General features: G+C 28.8%; 1 protein-coding gene across 15 annotated transcripts in view; it reads left to right on the forward strand.

Annotated features, from left to right (window-relative positions):
- LOC129917777 (uncharacterized) overlaps window positions 1-12,756 on the forward strand; it is a 65,567-nt gene that overhangs the window by 27,318 nt on the left and 25,493 nt on the right. The gene's annotated exons all lie outside the window — the stretch shown is intronic.

Here is a 12,756-nt window from a genome sequence, read left to right on the forward strand (position 1 = left end):
TTCGTTTATCTAACCGTTTAATAGATATTTGAGGTCCAAAAATCGAGAAAATCTTCAAAAATTCGTTTTTTGTTCTTAATTTTGTAACAACTTGAAAAATTATAATAATCAAACGCGCAAGACATATTCTTGTAGGAAAAAGATTGTTCCACAAAAAAAGGTCTTATTAACTTTTTTCATTAATCTAACCATTCTAAAGATATTCGAGCTCAAAGTTAAAAAAAATTATAAAAACATTTTGTACTTTTCAAAATTTTCTAATTCACTGAAAATTCATTATTTTCAAATTAGCAAAATATGTTCTTGTAGAGGCTTAAACGTTCTATAAAAAATTCCTTGGAATCAAATTGATTGCTTTAACCCTTCAATAGAGTTCAATAGTTTACTAAAACGTGAACATAAATTTTAGATGAAAATATTTTCTTGTTGCATTCTTTTGAGAACGTGATTTAAGTTTTAGAGTTCTTTTTTTTTGTACTTTTTATGTGTTTCTATTTTTACATGTCAAACATTTTTGGTAGATCACCTATCAGTGGCGTACGTTGAGTCGCCGGGGCCCCGAGGTAAGACTAAATTTTGGGGCCCCTTAGTTACAAAAAAAAATTACGTATACGCCATACGTTTTTTTTTTTGTATGGCTTATTTATTTTTAGGTTTATTTTAGTGTTTTAATATATTCGTAATGCACTTTGCTATACTTACTTAAAATGTCTCTCATAAAAGTAGTAAACACTTGTATTAGGGGCCCCCAAAATTAAATATTTAGAGACCCCTAAAATAAAAATTTTTTAGCTAAGAATTGATAGTTCTTGGGGATTCTGTTCTGAAGTAATAAATACATATTTTATTTTCCATCATCAGACATAATTTTTTTTATTTTGGGGGCCTCTGAAAAATTATTTTTAGAGCTTCAAAATTAAGTGCTTAGAGGCCCCTAAAATATAATATAATTTTTTTGGAGCCAAGAATCAATAGGTACTGGGGCCTCTTTTCTGAAGTAATATTCGGAATGCCACCAATATTTTTATTTTGGGCCCTGACGTATTTATGTTGGGGCCCCTGAATTTATATTTAATTTTCCATTTGATTGTTTTGAACCACTTTTGAGGATCCTATAATATTTTTTGTTTGCTTTTTTGGGGTCCCTAATGTAATATTTGTGGTGGTAAAAATTTTTCAAGTAATATTTTTTGGGGCCCTAAGATAAAATTATAATTTTTTCTTTTAAAAAAGCAATTTATTTTTTTTGGGGCTCCTGGGGTAACCTTTTTTTAAAATCAATATACATTATACATATATTGTGTGGCTACCAATGCATTATACATTACACTGAATGACATAATTTGTCTCCCTATTTACTTCGTAACTCAAGTTATGCTAACAGTTTCCTTCTCTGCATTATCTACAGTGGAGGCCCTGGGGTCGGTCGGGGGCCCCGGGGCACCGCCCCGCTTGCCCCAAGGGAGTGTACGCCCCTGTCACCTATATAATAGGTAACTTAACTTTTAGTATTTTCACTTTGTACAAAGTATCTACAAACTACAAAGTACTATTTGTCACCTTAGCTGTGTTCATTGTGTGCAATCAGTGTGAAAAATTATATGGAATGTACTTGTTTTTGCAACTTGAGGTAAATGACTTTGAATGACACTCTTAATATGTACATAACCTTGGCGTTCCTTTTAGTCAAAGTCCCAAAGCAACCTTTTTCTTCTATTGCAAATAAGTTCTAGGTACCTACCAAGAGAACTTTTGAACAGATTATAATTCTTTTGTGTCTTAAAGTTGTTATTTAAGACAATGAGTAGAGAAGATTATAAATATTTTGTAATTATTTGACAACAAACAGAGCGTATCTGTTTTGTTTTTTGACTTGACTATCTCTATAGACGCAGCAAGCAGGTTGCACTTAGTAGTTGAATGCTCTTAACATTCAATATACAACACAACACACCGTATTTGATCTACTTTGTATACAAAGTAATGAAAAATAAAACAACACCAAACTGAACATTGAACAGAAGATAGAGTTTAAAGATTGAACCAGTAAATAACAGACATAACATTGAAATATTATCAGAATCATTGAAGTAAATCGATTTGCGTTCAAAAGCGTTACAAGCCGGCAAGACGCAAGAGCGGCATAAAAGAAGAATAACACATATAACAACATGGTTTGATATCCATTTGCTGCCTTGAACTTGTGTGTTGTGTTTATTTTGTGTTCCTGTTCATTGAGAAACAAATAAAAAATTACAAAAAAAAAAATAATACAAATCTTTAAATCAGGTTTTATATCGTGTGATGACGTAATGTTTACCATGTTTGTGTACTCTCTCAAAAGGTATATACGTTCAAATATAATTACTACCTATTAATGGACTGCGTGATTATAAAAAAGTTATAACTGAAGCTAAATTAGCTTTGTTTTTGAGTTCGAAGTTGAAGTGAGTTTCTATTTATATTTGACGTTATTATTATTATTTTTTTTTTGCAAGATTGTGTTTTCTTTGAATAGCCTTAAGTATGCGTACCTATTATTTACTTAATTGTATAGGATAAAATAGTCTTTGGTTCTGAAGCTATTAGGTACTTGGCCTTTTTTCTGACTCTGTTTTGTTATTATTTAAAATAGAACCTCTTAGCTATAATTGAATATTACTTGAGACTTGTGTTCCAATTAATTTGAAATTATTATCATTTGTTTGTTATTATTTTTAAAATATAATTTTTTATGGAAATGATCTATCATTATATTGATTTATTTACTTTTTTTGCCTGATGCGATGTACGTATTTGTTATTTCCCTCAGGTAAATACATACATTAAATTGAAGTAATTTTCTTAAATTCTTGGGCCTTCTAATTTTATTTATTTTGGAATTCCTTCCTGATTTTTGTTCCTTTGTTATGAACACATTAAAGGCATTTATTTACTCTATGAAAGTTTAAAATTTTCTTAAAAATTATTATTATTATATTTTTTTTGTTTTTTTGGCAATTGGAAAAAATTCCATACCAAAACCGGCCAAAAAAACAAGAAAAAAAGTCAAGAAAATCGATTTTTTGAGTTTTTTTTTACTTTTTTAATGTTTTTTTTTTCGGGCTGAGATAGTCATACATATGTATTGCTCTGGTCCAACGTTTTCAAACCGTTATACCTGGCTACCAGAACCGGCTACAAACAAAATTTTTATCTCATTCCACTCAAATCCACCTGATCCTCATTTTATCTATAGGTCTTGCATCTCAAAAAAGTAAAATATAGACGCTATTCAGTTTTTTGCGTTTTCCAAACACTTTTGCAAATTGGACTTATTCCGTTCTCACAACTGACGATTCAATTGGTATGCAGGCTTCTTTATTTTATTTTTATCTCTATATCGTTTTCTTAAGTTTTGTTTACTTCCACTTAAGGAATTCTTAGGAAGTGCTTTATTTGGTATTCATAAATGTTTTTTTTTTATAATTTCTTAAAAAAATTCTTTATTCCTTTGTAAAAAGGATTTGTAGTTCCCCGTCACCTAATGTTTAGTGCAGTTCACACCTCACACGTGGTAGAAGTGAAACCTTAAAAAAAAATAATTTTTCTTCAAAAAAAACAATCAAAAAAATCTACATTTTTTTATTCCATCAACTGTAAAAACATTTTTTAAATAACAACTTATAATCAATTTTATATCACCTGAAAGATTTTTATTTTAACTTTTATATTACGCTTCTATCATATTTCTGCCATGCCTACAAAAAAAGTAAGAATTTCTTATGCCAGGTATTTTTTTCAATTTTTTTCAATTTAAGATTGTGTAACTTTTAGAGCACGTACCGTTATGTGTGATATATTAAATGAAAGGTTATATTATCAGCATGCGTATAAAAGTAAAATAAGATTTGTATGTGCTCTAGATCAAAAGATATAACGTGTAACGTTATCTCAAAATTTTGAAAATAAAATTGATTGAAATGTTGTCCAATTATAGTTTATTTAATTGCCAAACTACAGTATAAATTTCATTCATCTATCTATTAAAACATCTTTCGTTTCATCTTGTTTCAAATCACTACGATACTAAAGAAGTTTTCACTTCAAAAATAAATAAATTTGAAGCATGAAGGTTTCAGTTTTCATTTACAATATCCCAAATCGGAACATTCCACCTTATGAAAGTCAAAATTATTTATGGGTTTTTATCACTATACCTGCATTTCACCCCTACCTTTGAAAACAATAAGACCCAAGCTGACGAGTATTATTTATTTTTATAATTTTATTAGCAATATTGATTCATACAAACAAACACTCTTGCTCAAATTTAACGCACACACCCTATTAATTCAACAGAAAAAGATCTTTAATTGAAGAGATGAAATGAAAAGAGTTTTGGGAGCTTTTTTCTGAAGTGTGTCTGTCCACCCGCAAGCCTTGGTCATAAATTTTCCTGGGTTAGAATCTGCTTTACAACACAAAGTTATACGCATACTATCACTCAATTTTAGACCCTAATTTTCTAAATTTTGTTAATTGGCGTGTTTTTTCTACAACTCAGTAGCTACTTATTTTTGTATTTTATTCGAAAAACAATAAAAACAAATACTTACTTGTGTAATTATTATTTTGCGAATAAAATGAAAAATAAGTAGCTACTGTGTATTAGAATAAACACGCCTAATGTTATTTTTTGAGTTAGGATAATATTGTTGCTGTTTAGCATTTTTCGACTTGATATAAAATAAGGAAACCCACAAAAATTCGTACTAGAATTTCAAAGCCATTTAAAACAAGATACAGTGGTTGCCTACAAAAGTAAAAAGGTGTGCGTTAATTTTGAGCAAGAGTGTATATTAAACTAGCAAGTATTTGTGGCTCATTTCTTTGTTTGTTTTTGTGCAAAATTATTTAATTTGTCATACAAATGCAAAATTAAAAGCAAATACTGTCCTACCTTAATGTTTATTGAGAATATTAGTTTTTTTTTAGGCTTCATACGATATGGTTTTATTGTGATATGGATATGATTGCATAAAGAATTCCATCTTGTTTGGAGCATACTTATACAATACCTATACATATTTTATTAGGCAACACGTAAATGATTTTTTTTCCTCTTAAGTTGAAATTTGAGTGATTAGATGAAAGGTGAAAAAAAGAATCAAATATGATTTGTTTGGACTATTTTACACGAAAAATAAGTTAAAGCGTGAAACTACCAACCTGCTGAAATTTCGTAAACGCTGAATGACAAAGTTTTTCGTAAAACACATTTCTCTCGAAAAGAAATGAAGTTCTGTTGTAGAATCACCCTTTAAAGTAAACATTAAGTTTTTTTTTTAATTTCATCTTTATCAATAATTTCATTGAAAATATTGACAAAGTTCAATTCGTCACGCTTAAGAAAACATCGATTACTTACAATGTCATAACAGATAATATTTTGTAATCAACAACAACTCTCTTACTCTCAATTTCTCGGCAGCCAGTCAGTTAGGTTAAAAGTTTAAACCAATTCATGATGAGATAACCAAACCATACAAGAAAGAACTTAATATTTGACTTATAATTAGACTTGACAGATAACAAATAATAGAGAAGAGACGTGACAGTGAGCAAATAAGTGCAAAAGTCAGAAAATGATTCGTCCTTATCAATCAAATAAATATGTACAAATGATCATTCACTTTGTTAATTACTTCTAATTAAATCATCAATTTAAAAGACAGATTCCATATGAGTAAACTTAACTATCATACACATATTTTTGAATTACTGTCAAATACAGTTACCGGAAATACCAAACGCCATCGTACATTTTGAAATATGCATAATAATTTTTTTTTGAAACGGTACGTATTTCTATTTTCTAAACCTTGCGCGCGATATGAGGTCATTATTCCACACAAAATTATAAAAAAAAGTATAAATTGATACTATAAACGAACAAATAAACAATTCAATTTTTTTTTTATTATAATTCAGTTTATTTCTCTTTTATTGGCTGATGGCTAACGGAACGGACACCCATTCATAAAAAAAAGTTAAATGAGATCACAGTGAGTCAAAAATTGTGTCATAGGTGTGATTGTATTTTAATATGAATAATGACATGTTCTTATATTTCTATATCTTTTTTATATTGTGGAAGGCCGTTTTACTGACCAAAATTAAAAATGAATGTTGATTTTGTATGAGTAATGAGTTTAGAATGATTTTTGTTTGATGGTGTTATCAGAATCTGAAAGGTCAATGTGTGATAAATTTAAAAAACGTGACACAATAGAATTGTTAATAAAACCAACATAAATCTGACAGCTATTTGTGTGCATTGATCTATGTTTTTTACACAATTTTTGTAACATTTTACCTAACTGTGTTAAACCAAAAAAATGGTTATGTGTTTGACTGGTACTGGTACAGGTAAAATAGTACAAAAAAAAAACAATAAACAAAAACTTGGCAAAAAGTTTGCTTTTGGAATAGGAACCAAGGACCAAAAGAGTCTATAAAAAAATTGTGTGAAAGGGTTTTTTTTCGAATAGACAGTAAAATCTTTAATTGGTCCTAAAAACCCAGTGAACCATTTTATCCAATGACAGATTTTTCTGTCTCTTCGAAAAAAAAACACCCTTTCACCTAATTTTTTTCAAATGAAAATTCTTCAGTCTTACTTATTATCCCAAATGCAACGTTTTACCAAATTTTATTTTTATGGATCAATTTTTGTTTCACTAAAAAAAAACACCCTGTTAACCATGTAATTTTTATAGATACTTTAGATTCATGTTTCTAATCTCAAAAATTAAATAATTGCTGAGTTTCAATGGGGTACCACTTGCACTATCATTATTTAGTTTCTCCTATACCCACATTTTTACTCTACACCTAAAAAAAACACCCTTGTACATGAAAAAAATATATATAGACTCATTTTATACGCATTTCCGTGGCAAAGACAACAATTTTGATAAATTTCGCAGGGCAACCTTTTATACCATTGATTTTATCGGTCTATCGCGGATCTTCCTTTTTTCCCAAAAAAACACCCTTTCACCTAAAATAGACTACTTAGATTCCTGGTTTCTGTTATAAATCAAATATTTTTACTAACTTCCATTGGGGGTAAATTTTTGGTCCTAATATTTGTGGTACCTACTTATTCTATATTTCATCATTTCTTAAAAAAACAGACAAGATTCTTAGTTCTTATAACAAAAGAAACGTTTTCACCAAGTTTAAAAAATTAACAAACTTTATGTTAGCTGTTGATGATGTTATCATACCATTGATGATGTTATCATACCATTGTCACACATAACTCAACCATTTAAAAAAAAAAACACGCTTACACCAAAAACATTTTTAGAAACTTTATAGGTACATTCTTTATCCCTGGCTTTTTCTAAAAGCTTCATCCCGAATTTCATCAGCGTATCATTTTTTTTTTTCACATGAGTTTCGGTTATATTTTACCTGGTGAAATAAAAGAAACAAGCACTTTTGCGTTTAATCGGGAATTACTTTTCTTAGAGCAATAGTATTTTATTTATTTTGGTTTCACTAGATTCAGCATCGAAAAGTAACCTAAAAACATGTGTGATATGAGTATATTCCACAAACTATTTTTTTCACATTATTTTTGACCTTCACACCCTCCCTCTTTTCCGCAAAAAAAAAAAACACCCTTCCACTCAATTTTTTTTTATAGACTGTTTTGATCCTTGGTTCCAAAAGCATAAGTTTCATAAGGGTAACAATTTGTTTTTTTAAATCTCTATTTTACCTGTAATATATTTATGTATTTTCGTCTGTGGTACCATAGCTTCTTACTTACTTATCGTAGTTTGACAAATGAGGCAACTAAGCCATTAAAGTCTAAACTCGCAAAAAACAAACAATCTATGAATAGATTTTGTTTACACATATAAACTACCTAACCGGGTACAACTATGTGCTAATTTAAAAACATTTTGCAAAATATTGTTTACAAAATATACACAACACCTAAGTTCTATGAATTCTTGAATTCCAACACTTTATTTATTTATTTTGCAAACATAAAGTCATCATGCAATAATTTTTATTTGATTATCTCTTCATAATCAATTAACAGATTATAATATTAAAGATGGTATCGTATTATTGATAATATAGTGATGTCACTTCAAGTCCACCTCACCCATTTGGCACTCCATCAAAGATTCCTGCACGAACACTCTTTTTTCGTATCCATGATCAAATGCCAAAGCCAGTTGAGTTATCTATCTATGTATCATCAGACAGAGTGATATATAAATATAAATAATCAAAAAATAATAATAATGAAACCAATTTAAAAATTTTGAACACGTATAAAATGACACACACAATATTGCAAATGAGATATGGTGCTGAATGGAGAATGGTGACGGCACTATTTGTGTCATTTTGCAAAAAATTAAAAAAAAAATCGAACTAAAAAAGAAACAAGCCGGCTTCGTTTAAAATTACGTCATTTGGAGTCAAGCTGATGATAAAGTTGAAAAGTGCGAATTAAATTTAGGTGATATTAGCCGCGACCAGTTTTTGTTTGATGTTAATGAGAGTCGATCTGTAATAATTATTGTGAGAGATATTTGGAGACTGACAGATATTATTTTTTTTTTTTTTTGTTAATTTTTTTAACCTTAACCTTGACGTTGTATTTATGGTTATGGTTTATGGTTAAGGTTTGGAAGATACATATATTTAAATTTTAAATTTTAGGGTGTTGGAAATTTTGTAAGCAAACGTGTTGAGAATTCTATTTTTTTGTTTGGTGGATCTAAAAAAATACCGGCTTAGATGGAATTTTTAATTAAATCAAATCAAGGCGTGTAAGAAAACTTAAAAAATTCAGACCTTGGTTAAGGTAAAACTAGTTTTCTTTATAAAAAAGTTCAACAACCTTCTTATTATAGAAACAAAAATTAAAATATTTATACATAGGTACTTACAAAAAACTTAAAATATTAAACTTTTTTTTTTAAATAAAAAATACGAACATACACAACAAAAATAAACATGCATTTGAGACCAAAAAACATTTGTCACATAAAACAAATCTTAGAAAAGTGTCGACACTAACAAACATGAGAAACATGAAATATACTTTTACTTTCGATCTTTATTTACTCAGTGGACATTATACAATCAGTAAACAGGTTAGAAACAAATTTGTAATTGTTTTTTTATAATTTTTCAATGTTTAAACATAAACGGTACCTTTTTATCGTATCTTTTGTATTTTGCAAGAAAATTTTTATTCACTTAGAAAATATTATAATTTAACTTTAAATGAAAATAAGAAACATATAGATTTCATACCGACTTATTTCACTGTACCATTGCTGATTTTGGTCTCAAAATCAAAAATTCAACTTAAAATTTAGAATTTAAATAAGTAAACGTCTCTTTAAGGTTTAGGTATTCATAACCGAAAACCAAAGATTTCTTGGAGGTCTCCCAAACATTTTTGTTTCTAACATTTGGAGGCAAATTTCTGTGGCCAAAGCCTTGAAACAAGTTTTGGTTAACAGATATGAGTTCACAGGTCTACGAATTTGGGTAAAAAAAATTACAAATTTATTGTAATTATTATTTCCAAATTGTATTTTGAAACCATTCTTAAAACCGATATAATTCATTCAACTGAGAATTATAATTTATCTGGGACCATTTCTTAAAAAACTTTAGGAATGACTGATAATTTCCAAAAGTAGGGTGTAGTCACAAATATTTAGCTAGAACAAGATTTGGAAATTTGCATAGTTAAAGCCTTATTCTTTTTATTTTTTAAAATTAGTAAACCTGCGATTAAACCAAGCTGGATCAAAAATAATCTTTATTCTTTTTAAAATTACACATAAAGCTATTGAGAGCATGTGTAAAGTTTTGCTTGAAAATGCACACATGTTTGCTGATTTTCCAGATTTGTGAAAATTTGAACCCAATTGGCATATATATAATTAAGATAAGTATTCAAAGAATCGAAGTTAATACGTTAATAGAGTCATTTCATTGGACTAGCCACTGACTGTACTCAACAAATTATTCGATTCCGATAACCTTGTCGATATTTTAAAAACTATATTATTTTGGAAATCATTAGGCCTACAACAGATATGGTTCTTATCTCCAATTTATTGGAAATTATGTAGGCTCTCAAAATCAATAAGTTATAGGTATGGTTAGTCTAAGTGCACCTAGAACTAGTGTTGTGGGGGTAAAATAGTGTTTTAAGTGAAATTTTTGGTTTTTTTTGAAAAACTTTCTAAGAACAATTTTCAGAAGACTTATTTACAAAACGTTTGGAAACTAAGAATTTTTGTTAGCTGTGAAATAACATTTAATTCTTTCAAAAATAACATGTAATCCTAATTTTCTTATATTAATAAAGAACCGATTTTAAAGAAACTTTTCTTTTTCGAAAGCACAATCTAATAAATATTTCTAGTTGACAAGATAAAACGAAATGATTATTATAAAATTTTGTGATAATGCTTACCTTATTTTCGAATTAGTTTTAATGTCAAAACAATTTTCTGTAAATTTTTAGTTTAAAATGTGCACGTTCAGGAAATATTAGGGACTAGATATTTAGGCAACGTCATTTTCTGAACGGAAATAAAGGTAAATTGACTAAATTTGATTGGATGTTTCATTATTGTCAAATATCGAAATTTACTTAAGATTTTTATAGATCGCATGGGTCAGACACCAAATTTCACTATTCTTAAATAAATAAATAATATTAATTATAACCGATAAAGCACTTTTTACTCGTTTTTCAAACAAATAGATTTAATTTTGCTAACGTAATTCATTTATTAAAAATAATCACCTGTCATGTTGACAAAAAAAACTTTCCTAAATGTTTAGGTAAAATTTTCTTGCCTAACTTTCCAGTCAGCTTTCCAATAAAATTACCTAAATTGGAAGGATTTTTTTTGACAGTTGACCAATCAGAGAGCGAGAAATTACCTAAATATTTAGGCCCTAACGTTTCTGAACCTGCCCAATTACTCAAACCAAGACCGTAAGACTACTTTCAGATCACTAAAAAAATCCATATGTGTACATATTCAAGTCTTCAGGTTTCAGTTATTTATTAGAAAATTTTGAGAAATGGTCCCAGTCAAGGTCCCGTAAATGTCAAATGTGACAATTTCGACTTGTTTTGTACTGACAACAAAAACGCCTGTTTAGGACGATTTTTCAGAATTTAGTAGAAATCAAATGGCAAATGTTACGATTTTTAAAAAGTTCCACATACGCCACAGTGACCCGAAAAATTTCCCATAATTTAATCACGGAATAAGTAGCGAAACAAGTGTATTTTTTGTGACTATTCACCAACTGTAAAAGTCATTGAGTTGTTGAGTCAAAACTTAAATGTAAGATTTTCAGATAATGCAAGCAAAAAACCTAGAGTAATTTATAACATTTGAAAACAAAAACAAAAAAAAACATTTTTAAAGGCAAAATAGGAACTAGCTTATTTACTTTTTTAAAAGTAGTATCAAATTTTGATTTACAGTAAACAGTATAACTTTTAGAATATTGCAAAAACTATTCGAGAATATTACAAAAAATCATCTTTAATTACAAAAAAGAAACAGTAATTATTAAATTTAAAACGAAACATTTTAATAAAAGTAATGGTTCTTTTTTTTTCACTTCCCTTTCATTGATATCTTAACAGTTACATATCTTAAGAAAGCTCATTTAATAGACTAGCCCGCACTCTCTCATCTCAGAAAAACTCATAACTTTTAAACAATGGCATAAGTTAAAATTGACCTGCCACCTATAAAAAATTAATTTTAATAGTTCTATACACAATGTCTTGCCAGATGGTAATTCTGATGGCGCCATTATCGAAAATCTTAAGATTTCTACAAATCTATTCAATTGTCTCTATTAAAGAAGACCAAAATAAAATCAAAAGAAAAAAAAAACCGTTTTGACCTCTTTCATCACCGTCGCATCGTCAGTTTCTTAAACAATAAAAAACAAACAATACAAAATAATTTGCATACAATAATTTCATAAAAAAAAAAAAAACAATTTCGAAAATAAATTCAACAAAAAAAAAATTCTTCGAACATACAATTTCTTAACGTCTTTTTCTTCATTTTGGCATCTTTTCAATTTAAATTTAATTCCCCCATGTTTTTACATTGTTCCTACATTTTCCCCAAAAATCGTGCCCTGCTGCCACGAGACAAACAAATTTCCTCGATGTCTTTTCCGACAGAAGAGATGATGTGGTGAACTTTTTTTTTTCTTTTCTTTTTGTCTGGCAGGGCGCCCGCGCCCGCCCTGTGAAAAAAAATTCCATTCTAATTTTTTCTTACTCTTGTATCTTTTTTCGTCGACTATGGCAGAAGTGAAAACTGCAAAAAAAAAAAACTTATTACGTTGACATAGTGAGTCAAGGAAATCGAAAATAATTTTACTTCTCGAATTACGTCATTAAAGTGTAGAATGAAAATGTATTTTTTTTAGTGCAATGTAACGCGTAACTCATTACCACTTTCCTCCACTCACAACGCCAATATGGCTATATACCGTCATCAGCATCACCCAGTGGCTGCTGGCTGCTACTGCCTGCGGTATTTGAAAAGAACAATGATGTCATAGCATAACCAAAAATCAAATAATTAGCGTGCTGTTTTGTATCTTTTCTATTCTATGCTTTCGGGTGTATCTTCGTACCTATAAATTTTCTATTTTTGCTTCTCT

Source organism: Episyrphus balteatus, chromosome 4, assembly GCF_945859705.1.
Source record: "Episyrphus balteatus chromosome 4, idEpiBalt1.1, whole genome shotgun sequence".
NCBI classification, from domain to species: domain Eukaryota; kingdom Metazoa; phylum Arthropoda; class Insecta; order Diptera; family Syrphidae; genus Episyrphus; species Episyrphus balteatus.